Genomic DNA, 18,469 nt, shown 5'->3' with positions numbered 1-18,469 from the left:
CCGGCCCAGCAAAATTAAGATTCCACCTTATAAAAATTTCTTTTTAAATAAAATAGAGATGGAGCGCATCTTGCTGTATTTGTTTCCCATTGCTGCCATAAAAACCACAGATTAAGTGGATGAAAACAACCCACATTTAGTGTCAGTCTGTGTTAAAATAATCACCCATACACACACACACACACACACACACACACACACACACACACACACACATACACACCCGACACAAATCTAAGTGTGGGCAGACTGCATTCCTTTCGAGGCTCTAAGGCAGATTTTCTTTCCTTTCTCATCATTCAAGTTCTTGGCAGAATTCACTTACTGTAGTTGTGATGTCAGTTTTTTGTTTGTTTGTTGTTTGCTTATTTGCTCATTTTTTTTGAGGACTAGCAGGCCAGAGCTGTTCCCAGCTTGTTGAGGCCACTCATGCTCTTGGAAACGTAGGGAAAATCAAACTTTTACCTGTACCCATGTTGACCTCAAACAAAAGCATTTGGATATTTCAACACCAAACAGGGTTTATTTGGAAAGAAAACACCAGAAGAGAGGGCAAATACAGTGCATTCATGCTGAACACCAAGTTCACGTTCAGAAACTAGCAACCCCTTAGCCACCGGAGAACCATCTCTGCGGTTGCACCAGAGAAATAAATAGTGGGACATGCCAGGCTAGCTGGGTCCTTTTGTTTACTGATTGACACATGCATCCAGCCTGCCTATCTGTTTCATGATAGTTCTGAATAGTTGCATCCACGCCCTTTGAGGTTTTGTAAGGTGGGCTTTCGTTTTACTTTGACCGAGCTTGAAGATTATGTTGGCATAAGGCAGATCAGCTGGAGAAGAAGAGCATAAAAGTTTTTTTTGACACCAATTTTATGGGACGCTGGCGCCTTTAAAAGGAATGAAGACCCAAGAAAGTTGTGGAAATGGCTTGCTTCAATATTAGGCTAAACCAAGAAAGACATTTATGGAAAATTAACTTGTGGGAAATTTTGAGAGGAAAATTATTTTAAGAAGATCAATTTGTGTAGAATTTTCTTGTAACTAGCTTGCCAGCTCTGATGCTAAGAATGTATTTTCTGGGCTAGAGAGATGCTACAGAAGGTCGAGCACCTGCCCTGTATGCGTGACCTGGTTTTGATCCCCATCACTTCATACGGTCCCAAGGCCTGTCAGGAGTAACCTCTGAGCACAGAGCCAGAAATAAGCCTTGGGCACAGCTGAGTGTGGCCCAAAAATACAAGCAATCAGAAGAGTATAATTTCTTTCTGGTATATAGAAGACATCTCTTTGATATAGGAATTTGATCTGCTTTTAAGTAAAAGGGGGAAGTGGGCAGGAGTAATAGGACAGCTGTCACCCATCCCAGCAAATAAGAGGAAGGCCAGTGCTTTTCTTGTATCTACGGCTTTTTCCCAGTGTTGTTAACTCAAAAGAATCACTCAGGCAATCTAGCACATAGTTTGGGTAACTTATTCTGAACTGCTTCAGGTTCCTGGCCCCTTGTTTGTTCCTGGCTCTATCGTCAAAGCCAGAATAAAGAAGGAAATGTTTTTCTTCTACTGCTCTATGCTGTGATTTGAGACACTCTCTGTTATAAAAGACATTAATGGGAGGGAAACATGTGAATTATGTCCAGATGGACGCACCAAAAGACTCCCTGAGAGTCCTTGGAAATGGGATTGTATGCTAAGGAGAAATTCAGGGTAGGAGTTGGAACTTCAAAGGAAAGGAAGACAGTTTACAGGAAGATGGGAAGAGTCACGTTTGCCAGCATCCACCAGGCCCTTGGTCCCCTCTGGCCTACCACACTTAGCTCCACAGTCCATGCAGCTCTCTCTGAGGATCTCTCTGCTCCAGAAAGCCTTCCTCTACCTCAGGTAGTAGTTACTAGAGACATAAAGAAAACACTTCATGGGTCTGCTGGATCCTAATTGCCTACAATCAAATGAATTGACCCCTCATCAATGTGGCCTATTTTAGGGCAACCTGTTTTTACTCCTCCTCACCTCTAATGGAATGTTGAGTTTGAAACTCTGACCATCTGAATCTCTCCCAGTCCTTCTTCCACAGTCACTCTCACTGATCAACCCTTTCTCTTCCTTTCCCACTTTGACTTCCACTGAGATCTTCCAGGATAATCCCTCTGTTGGCTGGGGGTGGTAGAGAGACTTGGCTTGGCTGTCCAGGTCTAAATGGTTCTGTGCTCAGGGGTCACTAGGGTCTCCCCAGAAGTATGAGGAGGGGCAGAGGGAGGAAGGGGGTGGGCACAAGGGATTGAACTCAGGGGTTCAGTCCTTCCTTGAGCTCTCTCCCCAGCCCCTACTCTCCCTAGTTTTAAGGTCTTCTCACTCGAAGCCCAGAGGTTGGCTCAATGGCTTACAGCCCTTGTGTGGTCTTCATGAAGCCTCAAGTTCAAACCTGCTACTACCACAAGCATGGAGGCAGCCGTGACAGTCCTGCCAGCTCTTCACCTGTGACTCAATAAAGAGCCCAGTGATCCTTGTGTTTAATGTAAGTTCCCTGAATACACCTGTCATTACTATTTTGGCAGAAATTACATTTACATGACCTATATGGTGGTACAGAGGCAGTCTCTTCTGTGCCTCTCGGCCCTGATACTTGCTGCTTTCTAACTTCTGTGCAGGGGCTTCCTGCCTTACACCCAGCCTCCCTTCCCAGATCACATGCACCACTTCCTCATTTGTATCTTGGAGATAGTGTTTGTCCTTTTCTTTCTTTAACTTTGCTGACACTCCAAAACCCTACCTTGTTTCTCAGCCTGGTTTTTCCTTGGGGACCTACTCTAATTTTATATTCCCCGGCTGCATGGTCTTGCTTCCATTTTTTTCTTCAAAAGTCAAGGTTAATTAACTTGAAAAGGTATCGTCCCCCGTGCACATGTATAATTTTGATCCTCTGCTCTTGGGATTTTTTAAAACATCATATGTGCTTGGATTTGTTTGTTTTAGCAATCAGTTTTATAACAACTGACATTCATTTTATAATGTGAATCAACTCTCCCTACTGAAAATTAAATACCTAAAATTTAAAAACCCTGATAACAGGCAGTTGAAACAGTTGCTTCAACTATTTGAATGACATAATAAGTAATTCTAGGAACATCTGGGACTTACAAGATACATCTAATTTTAGAGCTGGAAGGGAACTTAAACATCATGTCACACAGCACTTCTCTAGTTTGGCTAACATTGGAATCACCCGAGGGGGCCTGCAGGCAGCAGTACTCTGTAAAGCTCTCTGAAATTCTGTTTTGTATCTTGAATTAAAAAAAAAAAATCACTGATCTGTTCCAAGATTCCGTTTTGACTGATTAGAAAATTAAAGTCAAATAAGAGGGAAAGAGGTAGGCCAATCTTGCAAACTCTTGACGTTATTTATTTATTTTTTGCTTTTTGGGTCATACCCGGCGATGCACAGGGGTCACTCCTGGCTCTGCACTCAGGAATTACCCCTGGTGGGGCTCAGGGGAGCATATGGGATACTGGGAATCGAACCCGGGTTGGCCACATGCAAGGCAAACACCCTACCCGCTATACTATCACTCCAGCCTCAACAAACTCTTGACTTTAAACCTCACTTGTTTTCCACTGCTCACCTCATTCTCCCCCTTTAGGGTGATCATGTAGCTGCAAGGGTCTGGTTCTACAGAAGTTCAAAGGCTGTCAATGACAGCCTTACTGATGGGTGAAGATGGTGACTCCTTTCCCTCAAGGAACTATCTTGCCTGTACCATGAAATGTTTTTTTTAGATAAGAGAATAGAAAGTTTTGAGAAAGGGTGGTTTGCAGACCTCCGGCACCAGAAGCAACAATAAAATCCTCAAGGTGGGGTGGGGGTGGGTACTGGTCCCTAGAGGCACAATTCTTATCTACTAACCTAAGTAAAGTTAGATTAGGCTAGGGGTGGGGAGAGGGTACACTGAGGCCTTGCCTTTAGACTTTGGGGGAAGTGTGTAACAAGGACAAACTTGCCTAAAAAAGTTTTCTTCAATCAGAGTTCAACTGGAATCCTCGTTAGAGCATCCAGAATGATCGCATAAAGTCCTGCGTTCTACCACAAATCTAAAGAAACAATCTGTCAGTCTGATGAACAATCTGTCACCCAAGTAGTTCCGGTGAGCCCTGAATTTGAGAAACACTGAAATTTGCTTAAATAAATTACTTTTATCATAATAAATAACAATCAATATCTCACATCTTCATCTTTTTGGTTTCCATTAATGTGTGTGAATATGGAACTCAGGCTTGTTGTGGTCAAGCCAACTGCCCTCCCGCTGTGAGATACAGACCCATTTATCTAGACTTATTTATCATATGCCCTTATTTGTAATGTATAATGAGGTTTAAGTGGAGTCATCTTGGGGCTGGACCAATAGCACAGAGGGTAGGGCATTTTTGCCTTGCACAGTGGCTGACCCAGGTTCAATTCCCAGCATCCCATATGGTCCCCAAAGCACCGCCAGGATTAATTCCTGAGTGCATGAGCCAGGAGTAACCCCTGTGCATCGCCGGGTGTGACCCAAAAACCAAAAAAAAAAAAAGTGGAGTCATCTTTTGCTAATTTTTATGTGGGTATTGATAATAACCTGGAATAGCCTGGCAAGCTCCCCGTGGCATATTCGATATGCCAAATACAATAACAATAACAGGTCTCATTCCCCTAACCCTGAAAAGAGCCTCCAATTGCTGAGAAAGACAAGTAAGGAAATCTCAGGGCTGGGACAAATGGAGACGTTACTGGCACCCGCTTGAGTAAAGAGATGAACAACGGGATGACAGTGAGATAGTGAATGTGTGTGAGTATCACTGTATCACTGTCATCCTGTTGTTCATCCATTGCTTGAGCGGGCACCAGTAATGTCTCCATTCGTCTCTGTCGTGTGCTAGTGTAGCCCAATGGTGTCTGCTCACTCCAGGAACATGAAGAGCACGTTATTGTTACTGTTTTTGGGATATACGTCGTGGGTAGTTTGCCAGGCTCTGCCATGTGTGTGAGTATATACATATAAATATAAGAGAGATATGTATATCTAAGGTGCCACAATCCAGTTTGGGTGGAGGCTATTTTCACCACAATAATTCATTACTACTCTTTGCCCCTCATATTTTTATTCTGTAAGTTGTTGAGATAAGGCAATAAGTAAATAAGAAAAAACCCACATAATGATTAAAAATAGAATGTCAAAAACTCAAAAAGATGTTGACAGAACAATTCTAGAAGAGAATAACAAAAATGACAAACACATTGATAGTGTATTAAAAATCTCCCCACTCGTCAGGTGCTATATCACAGCTATGCAATCACTTAATGACATGGATATGTTCTTAGAAATGTGTGATTATGTAATTTCTTCAATGTGACACTCTCAGAGTGTAATTACACAAACCTAGATGATGTCACCACACACAGAAGCTACAAGATATAGCCTATTAGGGCCATTTTATATGCTTTGTGGTGGCAATATCATAAGGGTAAGCATGACATACAATCCTAGAAATGGTCATGGAAGAGAAACACTTTACCAAGAAGGAAAATTGAAGTATAGAAAGAGTAACTCGTGAGGAATGGGAGCAGTGCTGGGAGCGTGCTCCATGCAGTGCCTGCCAGGGACAGAACACAGGGGTCTTAGCAGGTCAAGCATGGGCTCTGGCCCCTTGTGAATGATGAACAAAAATGTCCAAAGCCAAGGTATGTGACTGGTCCCTGGTCAGTAAAGGACACTGACTGAGAAGACTCCTCTCAAACCCTAGGGTTTACAGGAACTCTGCTATCACGATTTTCTGGCTGTCTTAGTGACTTTCTTCTCTTTCTTTTCTTTTGATTTTGTGTGTTTTGGAGGGAGGTGCACACCCAGTAGTGCTCAGGGCATACTCCTGGCTCTGTGCTCAGAGATCACTTTTGGCAGGCTGGAAGGGGTCAGGGAAGGGGGGTGGTGAACCAGATGTGGTACTGGGGATCAAACTCAGGTAAGGCGCCTGCAAGCAACCCTGTTGTTGCTCAGGTTCCCCTAGTGAATTTTATGGAATTTCGTTTCATTTTTTCAATTAATGGATGAGACTAAGTTTTCTTCTTCTTCTTTCTTTTTTTTTTTTTTTGTTTATTGAATCACCGTGAGATACAGTTACAAGCTTTCATGTTTGAGTTGCAATCATACAATTTTAAAGTGTTTTATTTCTTCCAAGTAGATGCAGAGTCAAATCCTAACCGCTGCTGAGCTAGCTCTTGAGAAGACATTGTTAGTGTGGGAGCCAGGTACAGAGACTGAGTGGCATAAGCCCAGAGGCAGGTAGGACTAAAGACTGCCATGGGGAAAACTCTAACAGCTACCAGGAAACACCTGAGGAGACTTCAGGTGGGGTGGCCCTATCCATGCAGTAACAGAGATCCAGTTCCCTGGGGACTCCCCCTTCTCCCAGGGTAAGGCCCTCCTTCACATAACCTCTGCCTGAAGCAGCACCCAGTGTGGACTTGCTACCGCAGGATGAGGCATCTGTTGTGTCTCCATGACTCACGGCAGCAACTGTTTCCACAGCTCTGAAGACAGCAGCGTGTGTCGCACTTGGAGAAGCATGGGGCCTTTGCTCCCTCCCTGCTGTCCAATCCATCGCCTCTGGCCCTCAGGTGCATTCCAGCAGCCTGTGATAAGACCTGAGGCTGACTTCCCAGGCAGGTCTTTAAAAACGTCTGTGACAATGAGGTCTCAAGTGAGTAAAGAGATGACCAGACTTAGTCCTTTTGCTTAATCCAGATTGGCTCAATTTAAAGGTACAAGGGGGTGAACAAGAAGAAAGATGCCTTTCATTCCCCCTGACCTGATGGAACTCTGAGATGACACCTACGAACTGCCCCTGGCGAACTGCCCCCGGCGACTTATTAAGCTCCTAAATGACCAAGATCCAGAGACACACAAACAAATCTCAGAACTAAGCAGCTTGCTGCAGAGATCTCTCCAGACCCAAATTATTAAAATTTTAGAATTCCAGGATTCATAACAAGCAATATAAAACAAATTGTCTAGCATTGCCTTTTTGGCAGATTTAAGTGGTGTTGGGGAAATTCTGAATAACAATGGTGGGACTGGTGTCGAAATATTGAATGTAATAAAAGTAGAGAGAAAGTATTGTGGAAATTATCTACTACACAAGCAAGGGAAGGGTTGGGATGGGTGTGTGGGGGGGATACTGGGGATTTTGGTGGTGGAAAATGTGCACTGGTGGAGGGATAGGTATTTGATCATTTTATGACTGAAATTCTAACATGAGAGCTTTGTAACTGTATCTCACGGTGATTCAATTAAAAAAAAAAAAGATGCCTTTCCCCCACATCACTGATCCCTCAGAGAAGATCATAGGTTCTTCCATGGTTACAGGAACTAAAGACAGAGTTTTAAATACTGAGAGTTTGACCAAAAATTAATTCCAGTCAGAATTTCTAATCAAGACTCAAATGAGATTATTCCAAAACGATCCAATGGTCATACTAGAAAGCTTGGCAGCTTTAACTCAGAACTGTAGAAATATACTAAGGAATACCCAAAGTCTGTCAAAAATGATTCCATGAAATACTGCTTGAATTCTCCCATTTTCATTTTTTTTTTTTTATTACATCCTTCTCTTTAACCACTGAAGCCATTTGGGGACCTTTTAATTACAAAATTGAGAGAGAGACAGAGAGAGACAGAGAGACAGAGAGAGAAAGAACAGAAGACATGAGTAGATCAGTATTGTGAAAAGTTTATCAAGAAATTTCCTCCACAGGGTCTGGAGCAATAGTCCTGGGTTCGATCCCCAGAAGCCCATATGTTCCCTGGAGCACTGCCAGGAGTAATTACCGAGCCAGAAGTAAGCCTGAGCATCACTGGGTGTGACTCAAAAGGACAAAAAAAGGAAAGAAATTTCTTCCAGCATACTATAGGTTCAAATAAGTCTGTAAGATTTTATAAGGTGATAATTTTAGGAATGGAGAGATAATAAATCAGGTAGAATGCTTGCCTTGCATACCGCCGATTCCCGGCACCCAATATCGTCCCTCAAGCCCTGCCAGACTTGATTCCTCAATAACAGAGCCTAAATATTCAGTAAACTTGAATTTTAAAGCTTAAATAAGGAAATATGATAAAAGGGAAAATTAAGATTTCCTATGGAGCAAAGGACATTTGTAGGAAATGACTATAATTTTACCGTAAATTTACTCTAGTCTATAGAATTTTTAAAAAATTAAAGACAAAGGATAGACACACAAGAGCACAGATTTAAAATTCTTACACTCCTCTATATGATTCTGATCTGGAACGCTAAATTGAGAGTAGATGGTGGGACGCAGATGAAAGTTTACAAGTAGATGTGGACGCTTGAATGAAGTCTGAGGATGAGAAGTGGATCAGAAATGGAGACATCTGGGGCTGGAGCAATAGTACAGCGGGTAGGGTGTTTGCCTTGCACGGGGCCCACCTGGATTCGATTCCCAGCATCCCATATAGTCCCCCAGGCACCGCCAGGAGTGATTCCTGAGTGCAGAGCCAGGAGTCAGCCCTGAGCAATGCAGGGTGTGACCCAAAAAGCCAAAAAAAAAAAAAAGGAAAGAAATGGAGACATCAGTCTAAATTCACATTTAGTTTAATTAAGATACAGATGGTTACATCTAGAAATGCATGGTGACATTTATATATACTCACACTGGTACAATACGTATCTTTTCTTGCTCTTTCAGCAAGAGCAACAACTCTCTCAAAACAATTAGCACAAATAGTACACAGATTTTTGTCTATTATTAGTTTCTAATAAAAGAGACTAAATCTGCTTGGCAAAGTTGCCAATGTTTGGCCTGGGAGAGGACAGACAAGATGAGCCTAGAGCATTTTGTAGAGCCAGAAAATAAAGTGGTAAAAAATTAAAACTATTTTATTTCATTTTTCCAGCAGCCAGCCTCACACTGATGGCGTGGAATGCAAGTGGCATAAAAACAGGAGTTGTAGAAAGTCACAGGTACTTTGGGTTGGGGCAGGAGGTGCAATAAATTTGAATACTGAGGCATAAACAGAACACTATTATAAACCATGTTACCTCAATACCAATAAAATCTTAAAAAAAAGAAATTTGTGGTAATAAAGGATAATGAGTCAGATTTTTCATAGAAAAATAAAACAAATCCAGACTTAGTAAAGACAGATTTTATGGAAAGGATAATTTTGAGGAAGATAAAGGACTAAAGCAGTAGTGAGAAATGTCTCACTAGAATGTCTGCACATGTCTCAAGGGTTTGATTGAAAAAATAGAAAGATTTACTTTTAAAAACAGAATAAATAAGGCTGGAATAACTCTGATGTGACATGGAGAAGGAAAGCTGGGAAGAGGGAATACTTCACCCAGAACCAGCCTTTCTTCGGAAGGACTGGTAGGAGTGGCTAAGTGCTGGCTCAGGCTGAGGGCAGGTCAAAGTTCAGGGACCCAGGAAGGGAAGAATCTTAATGGGGTTTGATTAATCAGCATTTTGTTGTTGCCATTGATCAGTGATGCAAAACAGTTCTGTTAATCATTTGTAAATGGGAATCTGGGGTGGGGGCTGTCTGTTTCGGGCCTTGTTTTCAGTAAATAAGGGAGGTATTTGTGAGACTTGTGTAAGGCAAGTGAAAAAGGGTACTTCGAAGCAAAATGAAACATTGCTGAAATGCAGTTTCTTAATCATTGTTCTTTTCCAGAAGCAAGTAAAACTTAACACTGTCTATCCCTTGCAAGCAAGACTGCCATGTTATACAATTCTCAGCATGTTATTCTGCTCCTAATTAGTATTGCATATGAACTGATGGTACCGAGATCACTCGGAGCGGCTGAGGAATTCACAGTGCAAGGAATAGCTCTTGCACTGTGAACGTGGCTCAGTGGTAAAACATACCCTTCCCATGTGTGAGGACTTGGTTTGATTCTTAGTCCCAAAAATCTGAACCAAAGAGGGCCAGAGAGTACAGCAGGTAAGGTGCTTGGTTTGCATGTGACAGATCTGGGTTCGATTCCCAGATCCCACAAGTCTGTCAGGAAAGATTTCTGAGTGCAGAGCACTGATGGGTATGGCAAAGGGAAAAAGCAAAAAACAAAAACACTCTAAACTAAGGAAACTAAAAAGAAAACCAGATAGTAAATATTCTAAATGGTATCATCTTGAGTAAACTTGAAGAAAACAGGCAGGAGCAATAGTACAATAGGTACTTGCCTTGCATGCAGCATGGTCCCCAGAGCTCAGCCAGGAGTGATCCTCTGAAGTACAGAATCAGAATAACCCCTGAGTACTGCTGGCTACGACCCCCAACCCTCCCCCCCAAAATGGAGAAAATATTGCTTAACATAGCTGTTATCTATTCTATGTGACTTTTGGCTGTGGCTCAAAAGTAAAATAAATAAATTAATTAAAAATATTCATTTGTATAATATCTTGTAACTGAAGTTTTCAATGGTCATGAGTAATCATGGCTCTAACTCATTATCTATTTACTTATTTATGATTTTTTTTTTTTTTTTTGCTTTTTGGGTCTCACCTGGCGATGCACAGGGGTTACTCCTGGCTTTGCACTCAGGAGTTACTCCTGGCGGTGCTCAGGGGACCATATGGGATGCTGGGGATCGAACCCGGGTCGGCCGCGTGCAAGGCAAACGCCCTACCCGCTGTGCTATTGCTCCAGCCCCTATTTACTTATTTATGGATCTGGGTTTGAACCTGAGGGTTAAGCTCAGGGCCTCATATGTGCTCTACTGAGTAAGCTTCATCTCCAGTCTGCAACTACTCTTAGATGGGTAGAAAAAAAAAATTGAAGGTCTACACATGTGTGTATGTATGCACAGAGAAAAATATGAGCTAGACTAGAGTGAAAACAAAAAGAAAAGGCAAAGAGTAATGATGTGTGTTGCAAAAGTAAAAAGATTGTGTGTGTGTGTGTGTGTGTGTGTGTGTGTGTATTTATAGCCATTGATCTATGGTGCAAAATGGTTCTGTCAATCATTTCTGGAATTTGGAGTGGGGCCTGTCTGTGTTTGACCTCATTTTCAGTAAGCAAGGGAAGCATTTGTGAGTCCTAAGTAAGGTAAGTGAAAAAAGGGAACTTTTTAGCACTACATATATAGTTTAGCATATATATATATATATACAAACATATATATACATATATATAGCATCATATATAGAGAGGTTACCAAACTTATTTGGCCTACCCCCATGCCCCCATCTCACCTTTTCAAAAAACAAAACCATTCCTTGTCCTCCAGGAAATCTACCATCTTTAAGCAAACAAACAGAAAGTATCATATCCATACCACCTACTCCCAATTGCACCTGAGGACCACTACCACCCCAAAATTGTTTCAGCACCCTGGGGGTAGGGTAGGCAGCATTATCCACTTTGGGAAACATTGATATTGATTAGGGATGCCCTTATTCCCCCCCAAAAAAAAACCCAGAGGCTAGAAAGATAATTACAGGATGTAAGGTGCTCACCTTGCACATAGCCGACTCCATTTCAATTACATACACTTAAATGTATGCTCCCTGAGCACCAGCAGGACAGTTCCCTGAGCACAGTACAGATGTAGCCCCTGAGCACAGCTGAACGTGGCCCCAAGACTGGGAAAAAAAAATCACGCAAAACTGAGTAACAATGATATTATCAATTGAAATTGGGAAGATGGGTTATGAATGCATTTGGGAGAGTAGGGTGCCAAAATTGAGTACCAAGAACTCTGCTTTGTCCTTGCTGTGTTTTAAGTATCAACACTGAAATTATGTTGAGATAGTGACTATTCCAGTTGGAAAGAAGAATCTGCAATATTAGAAAGAGGACACTGTTGGAAATGCAATTTAAAATTAATGCTGATATTATGGAATATGCTCTAAATTTCAAAAAAAAAAGTGGGGATATACTATCCCCTACAAATACTGGAAGTGGGAGCTAGAGACATAGTACAGATGATAGGGTGCTTGCCTTGCACGTGGCTGACCTGGGTTCAATCTCTGGTACTCCATATGGTCCCTCAAGTCTGTCTGGAGCGATTCCTGAGAGCAGACCATTCATTGCTTTCTACATGTAGTTTAAAACAGCTCTATGAGATATATATTTTTTTCACAGTGATTAAATTTTTATTTTTATTTTTATTTTTTTAAAATTTATTTTATTGAATCACCAAGTGGAAAGTTACAAAGTTCTCAGGCTTATATCTCAGTTATACAGAGATATATATTTTTAATTTTTTAATATTATTCTTAACTTCCAAAAGGTCTGGTACATAAAAGAAATCACTGGTGCGAAAATAAAAATGTTTTTAGTTCATTGTTCCAGATAGTGGAACAGGTGGCCGAAGGAGTGGACGCAAAGGAACAGGGGAAAATCCGATATTTCTCAAAATGAATGTAAATTGTTGAATTAGCATGAATGTAATTTAACAGAAACACTGAATTCCAAAATAAATATCCCATGAATTTCATGATAATACCAACCTCAAAATTCCTGCGATGATGAACATAAATAGCCTTGCGTCTTGAAATAGAGCAGCGTTATATTGAATTCCATGTTGCAGCAGATGGTGCTGTACGTAGCCAAGCCCTGAAATGATTTCTGAAATCATAATGAACACTCATGCAGCACTCTGCAATTTATAAAGTCCTTTTATCAACATTTCATTTTGTTCTTTCCTGCAGCCTAACAAGGTAAACAAGATACATTATTATCTTTATTTGACAGATAAGAACAAACTGACAGTCTCTAAACATGAGGAGGCTCGTCCAAATGAACATGGCTATTTTAAGACCTAAGACAAGGCTGAAAAGCGAGATCTAACTGAGCCTTTTTGTCTTTCAGAGATAATGTAAAAAGGTTTTCTTATTTTCCCCACAGCAAGTGGATATTAGAAATTGCCATGGTTTCAGGGCCAGAGAAATAGCACAGAGGTTATGGTGCCTGCCCTGCACTTAACCTACCCTGGTTAGATTCCCAGCACGACAAGGTCCGCCAGACATGGCCTGTTGTGGCCCCAGGGTGACCCACCCCCAGCACTGGCCCACTAAGGTCAGCTGCCCCAGTGGCCTCAGCCCTGCAGGGCTCTGGCAGCACTGCCCCCTGAGGCCCTTGAATTGAACCTCTGGCTGAATTGGCTGAGAATCACCAGGAGGGGCCCCCTGGGCCTCCAGAGCACTTCCCACACCCCCACAAATAATCTCGCCAATTTCACGACAGATAAAATTGCTATAACTTTTTAAAAATGTGTTTATTTTTATTTATCCCTTATACTTTATATAAACACCGTGGTTTTCAAAGTTGTTTGTGATGGTTTGTTACAGTGATTCAATATTCCAACACCAATCCCACCACCCTTGCACCTTCACCTTCCCTCCACCATTGTCTCCAATTTTCCCAACTACCCCTTAAGCCTGCCCCCAAAGCAGGCCGTCAATAATTTATTTTACATTGCTTATTATCAATCATCTGCTTAAAGAATGATCAAAAAATGTTTTCTTAGAAGAAAGTGAGTGAAAATTGTTGTATCTCACCATGGAGCCATTAAGTCCTTGTATAAGAGATTACCAAGCTCTTGTTACAGGTTAAGCCTTCTGTGTTTATATTTCATTAATGGAGATTGGTTGCCATCTACTTTACAGCCCAGCCAATGTGGAGTACTACTCCTGGTACTACTCAGTGTTGTAGAGTTTGAGATGTCGTGCAGCCATGAATGTTGCCACACATTCCAAGAAGTCCAGAATGTTTAATGGGGTGATACAGCTGGAATTAAATTTTTAACTGGGTGACAACTTTGGTGTGTTTGCATGACTGCCGGGGTTTCAAGAAGTATAGGGAAATGGGGGGAAGTAACCTTCCCTGATTCTGAAAAGCCAGGAGATTTCAGTCACAAACCCCTCATACCTGAGTTTCACAGTAGATTAATTTCTGGGTGAGGCTCGTCCTGAACAATGGGAGTCCGGCTGGGAACATGGTGGCGATTGTGGAGTGTGGGGGTTTTTGGCTGCCAGGGCTCTCTCTGGGTGGGATCTGGGCTGACCCGCATCCCCTTCACTGGTAGTCCTAGATGACTTGGCCTGGTGTGGGGTCTGGGAGAAAGTCTACTGCTTGTTGATTTCTTTCAAGATTTAGTTATGAATCTCTGGATCATGGCTGGTGAAGGAGCTTACTTGGGGCCTGAGATGGTTCATGAAAATTCATATAACTAATGAGTAAAATGGATGACTTCCCATCTTATAGTTGAACCAGAAAGTTAAGCCTAGTATTTCTAAGCAAAGATGGGTAATTCCTGAGTTTATTTCTTAACTGATCTATTCAATATTCACTGATGATTCACCTAGAGATGTTTGCCATAGTCTTAGCTACATAAATACCATCAACTGAAAATATATGAGGAAATAGGCCATAGTATAGCAGATACGGTACTTGCACACCACTGACCTGGGTTCAATCCCTGACTCCACATATGGTGCCCCAAGCCATGCCAGGAGTAATACTTGAGCATAGAGCCAGAGTAAGTCCTGAGCACCACCAGGTGTGGCCTCCAAACAAAAATAACAACAACAAGACATAAGTAAAATGCTTGTAATTCAATTTCTGGCACTTTAACTACATTTCCCCCCAAGTTTATACAGAAAATGGTTATATTGTACAAGTGGCATGCTTGGTTTTAAAAATCTTTTTGCAAAAGAAGTTTAAAAAGTCACATAACTGCCTAAACAGATGCAGCCATTGCCTCCTCACACCCCCCAAAATGAAGAAGTTTAAAGAAAGATTAAAGGTACAAGAAATGCTTGAGTAGGCTTGTTGTGGTGGTCACATATGGTAAATCTTAAAGTTCACATTTTGGAGATGTGTTAGACATAAAGCCCCCTATTCAGTAAATATGCCTCTATCTGGATAAGTGATGGATGATTTATTTTGTGTATTTCAGAAGAGGTGTGAGTCCAGTTTAATAGGAGTCCAGAGAATTGAAAAGTGAACATTTCTCCAAAGATCATGTTAGTCTTCTAAAATTTCTAAAATTTTCTTGGAGGGATCAGTTAAAGAAAAAAAGATACTCTTGCTTTAGATAGTAAATTTTGTAATACAGCTCCAGAGATGGATCTTAACATGAAAACATACCAGATGTTAACAATTGATTTCATCTGGTGGCAGATGTGGCGTTGGGTGGAATGTGGAATATCATATGCATGAAACCTTATTATTATCAGAATTATAAATTATGATGTCTAAAATTAGCAAATAATAAAAAACAACTAATTTTGGTTTCAGGCTATAGTTTATTTTCCCTCTTATTTATTTATTTATTTATTTATTTATTTATTTATTTATTTTTATTAAATCACCATGTGAAAAGTTATAAAGCTTTCAGGATTAAGTGTCAGTCGTACAATGATCAAACACCCATCGCTTCACCAGTGCACATGTTCCACCACCAAGAATCCAAGTATACCTCCCATCCCACCCTCCCCTAGCCCCGCCTGTGTGGCTGATGATTTTTCACTTTACTTTCTCTTTACTTTGATTACATAAATATTTCAACAGAAAACTCACTATTATTATTTGGATTTTTCCCCCAACAATCATACCTGCCGAAAAGGCATCATTTGATAATTTGTTTTACATTGCTGAAAATGAAGAGCATGTGAGGTTTTGGATTTCTGGTATTTTAGTAATTAAGTCCAGAGAGATTTCCGCCAGAAATCGCATCATCGCAAGCTCGTACCTCTCTTTAGTGGGCCTTATAATATGGCAGTCGCCACGCTACCACCGGGGAAAGGAAAGGCCGAGAGAGAAAAACCTTTCCCCTCCTGGGGCAGCATGGGGTCGTAGCTTAGTTCACAGTCTAGAGGCATTTCTGCAGGAAGCTGCTGGGTGCCAAAAGTAGTTAGTTGGCCTCCGGATTAATGAGCATTCTGGAACGGAGGGGCTGCTTGTGTGCGGCCTCTCAGGATTACATCTGGGCAGAAAGCAGCGCCAGTAATGGCCCACATCCCGAGATCTCCCGCTCGTCCCATCACTGCAAGCTCATACCTCTCTTTAGTGGGCTTTATAGGATGGCGGTCACTACGCTGCCGCTGGGGATCAGACTATAGTTTCAACTAAGCTATAGTCTCAATTGATTTGTCATTTGCCTTGTAGAGTCACTTCGATATTAAAATATATATTCAACTATTATATATAATAAGCCAATAATTGAAGGCAAGAAGAATCACATTCATTTTACATTTTTTAGCAAAATTAGTATTAGTCTAAAACAAAAAAATTTTGAAAAACCAGAGGTATATATAAATCCAAAATAGTTTATAATCTTTACAATGGAACTTAGGATATTCATTTTAGCAAGGTAGAAATGCAAACGTTTTGGAAGAACACAACCACTCAATAATATTAAACTATAACATGAAGACTGGTGTCCTTTCTTTTTTTTTTCTTTCTTTTCTTTTCTTGGCATACCTTAGAGAGCTCAGGACTTACTCTTGGATCTGTACTCAGGGATCACTACTGGTGGGACTCAGGGGACTATACATGGTGCTGGGGATCAAATTCAGGTTGATAGCATGCAAGGCAGGCACTCTTTCCCATTGTGCTGTTAAATTTTATGGTTATATCAATAATATGATAAATAATCTGACATAGCCTAAAGGAAAGCTCTCCAGATCCCTACTGCTCCAGCATTGCCTACTACATAACACCTGTTGCCCCTTAAAGAAAAAAAAAACTATATAACACCTGTCTTTTTATTAATTTGCATTACATGCTCAAAACTCAAAGCCATTTAACTTAATGAAACCACCACATTACCTGAATCACTGGGTTATTTATACCCATCTCTCAAGAGAGTGTCTAACTCCAAGTTTCAATTTCTTCAAGTCTTTCTAGTTCCATGGATACCAGCAATACCATTACACAATGTATTGGACAAAACTACCTCATGGGGTTGCAAAACAAGGGTAAGAATGGGGGATCAGTCAGGGCAACATTTGACTCTAAAGTGCTGACTGGTTTGCCCTCCAAATTCCAGCTACACTTTGAAGACATCGAAAAAGAAAACACCAGAAGAGGGAAGCAAAGAACAGCCCAGAGGTGCATGAAGATAAAAATCTGAGGACGGGGCAGGGAGATAGCTCAAAGGTTGGATTCCTGGCTCCACTTGACACTATCTCAAGCCAGCCAGGGGCAGGATGGCCCTCATAGCCACCAGGATTCCAGCTCTGCAGACAGGAGGGCAGTGTCACAGAGTGTCCTGGCTCCCGAGTACTGCTGGATGTTCACCCCAGCCTCAGTAAGACTAATGATGGGAGTGATGCACTGCACATGTGAGGAGTTCAAAACTGATGATGATGATGAAAAGCAATGCTGACTGCCCTGTCCCTCTCTGTGGTGCGGTCAAGAAAGTGGACCCAGCTCTGGGCTCAAGTCAACTAAGCATGCCCATACCTCTGGGAACATGCCCGATCTCGTCAAGTCAACTAAGGGCTTACTTCTGCATTCTAAGCAGCCTTCTAGGAATCTGCATCATTAAGGAAAGTTTTTCCTATCATTTGCAAAACTTCATAGCAGGGGAAGGTCAGGATAGGTGGAACAAAGGAGTAGGAGACAAAAATGGTGTGAGAAGCCAAGCAAGAGTGAAATGGAAGTAATAAGGAAGGCACAGAAAGCAGAAGCCAAACAGACACTTATTGCACAGATGTTAAGTTTCTAGTATTCATTCAATGCTTTGATAGACCTCAATCTCATACCCTCTCTCCACTTCATAGAGCTAAAGATTTACTCAAGATCATAAGGCAACAAAATAGAATGTAATAAGATTTCTTTTCTTTTCTTGGTTTTGGGGTCACTCCCGGTGGGTCTCAGGGGCCATGCTGTGGCAGGATTGAATCCAGCCCTCCCAAGTGCTCTTAGCCTATTGAGTATATAAGATTGCAAAGCCAAATGAATGGCTCAAATGCCCATGCCCTATTCAGAACACCTCACTCTATTAAAAGGGATTATTTTCATATTTGCAGCAAATATATGAATGCTAATTTGGTGCTGTTTCCACCATGAGTTGAACAGAGAGAGAAAACTGGTTCTCAAAGCAATTCTGTCTCATTAGTGTTTCTTTTTCCCCTTATGGATGAGAGTAAGATGAGAAAACTGAGGCTCAAAGAACTATCACACCAAAGGAGACATCAGTTATATCACCAGGTGTGTGCCACAAAAAGAAGTGTGCCCCATTCCCTGGGCATCTTGCAAAAAACTGCGCCTGGCAGGGTCAGGACACCTCTGGATGAATGGCACCTCCTACTGCTCTCTCTTTTGCAGACAAAAATAAGGGATATAAAGCCTGGGCTTCACATTGTAGAGGTGGGCATCACTTCCATCTATCTTTCTGGGTTCTTTGGCTGGTCAAACAAAATAACCAAAAGGAGAGCTAGAGAAGTGATTCATTTTCACAAGTCAC

This window comes from Sorex araneus, chromosome 6, assembly GCF_027595985.1.
Source record: "Sorex araneus isolate mSorAra2 chromosome 6, mSorAra2.pri, whole genome shotgun sequence".
NCBI classification, from domain to species: domain Eukaryota; kingdom Metazoa; phylum Chordata; class Mammalia; order Eulipotyphla; family Soricidae; genus Sorex; species Sorex araneus.
This window is presented reverse-complemented; position numbering follows the sequence as displayed.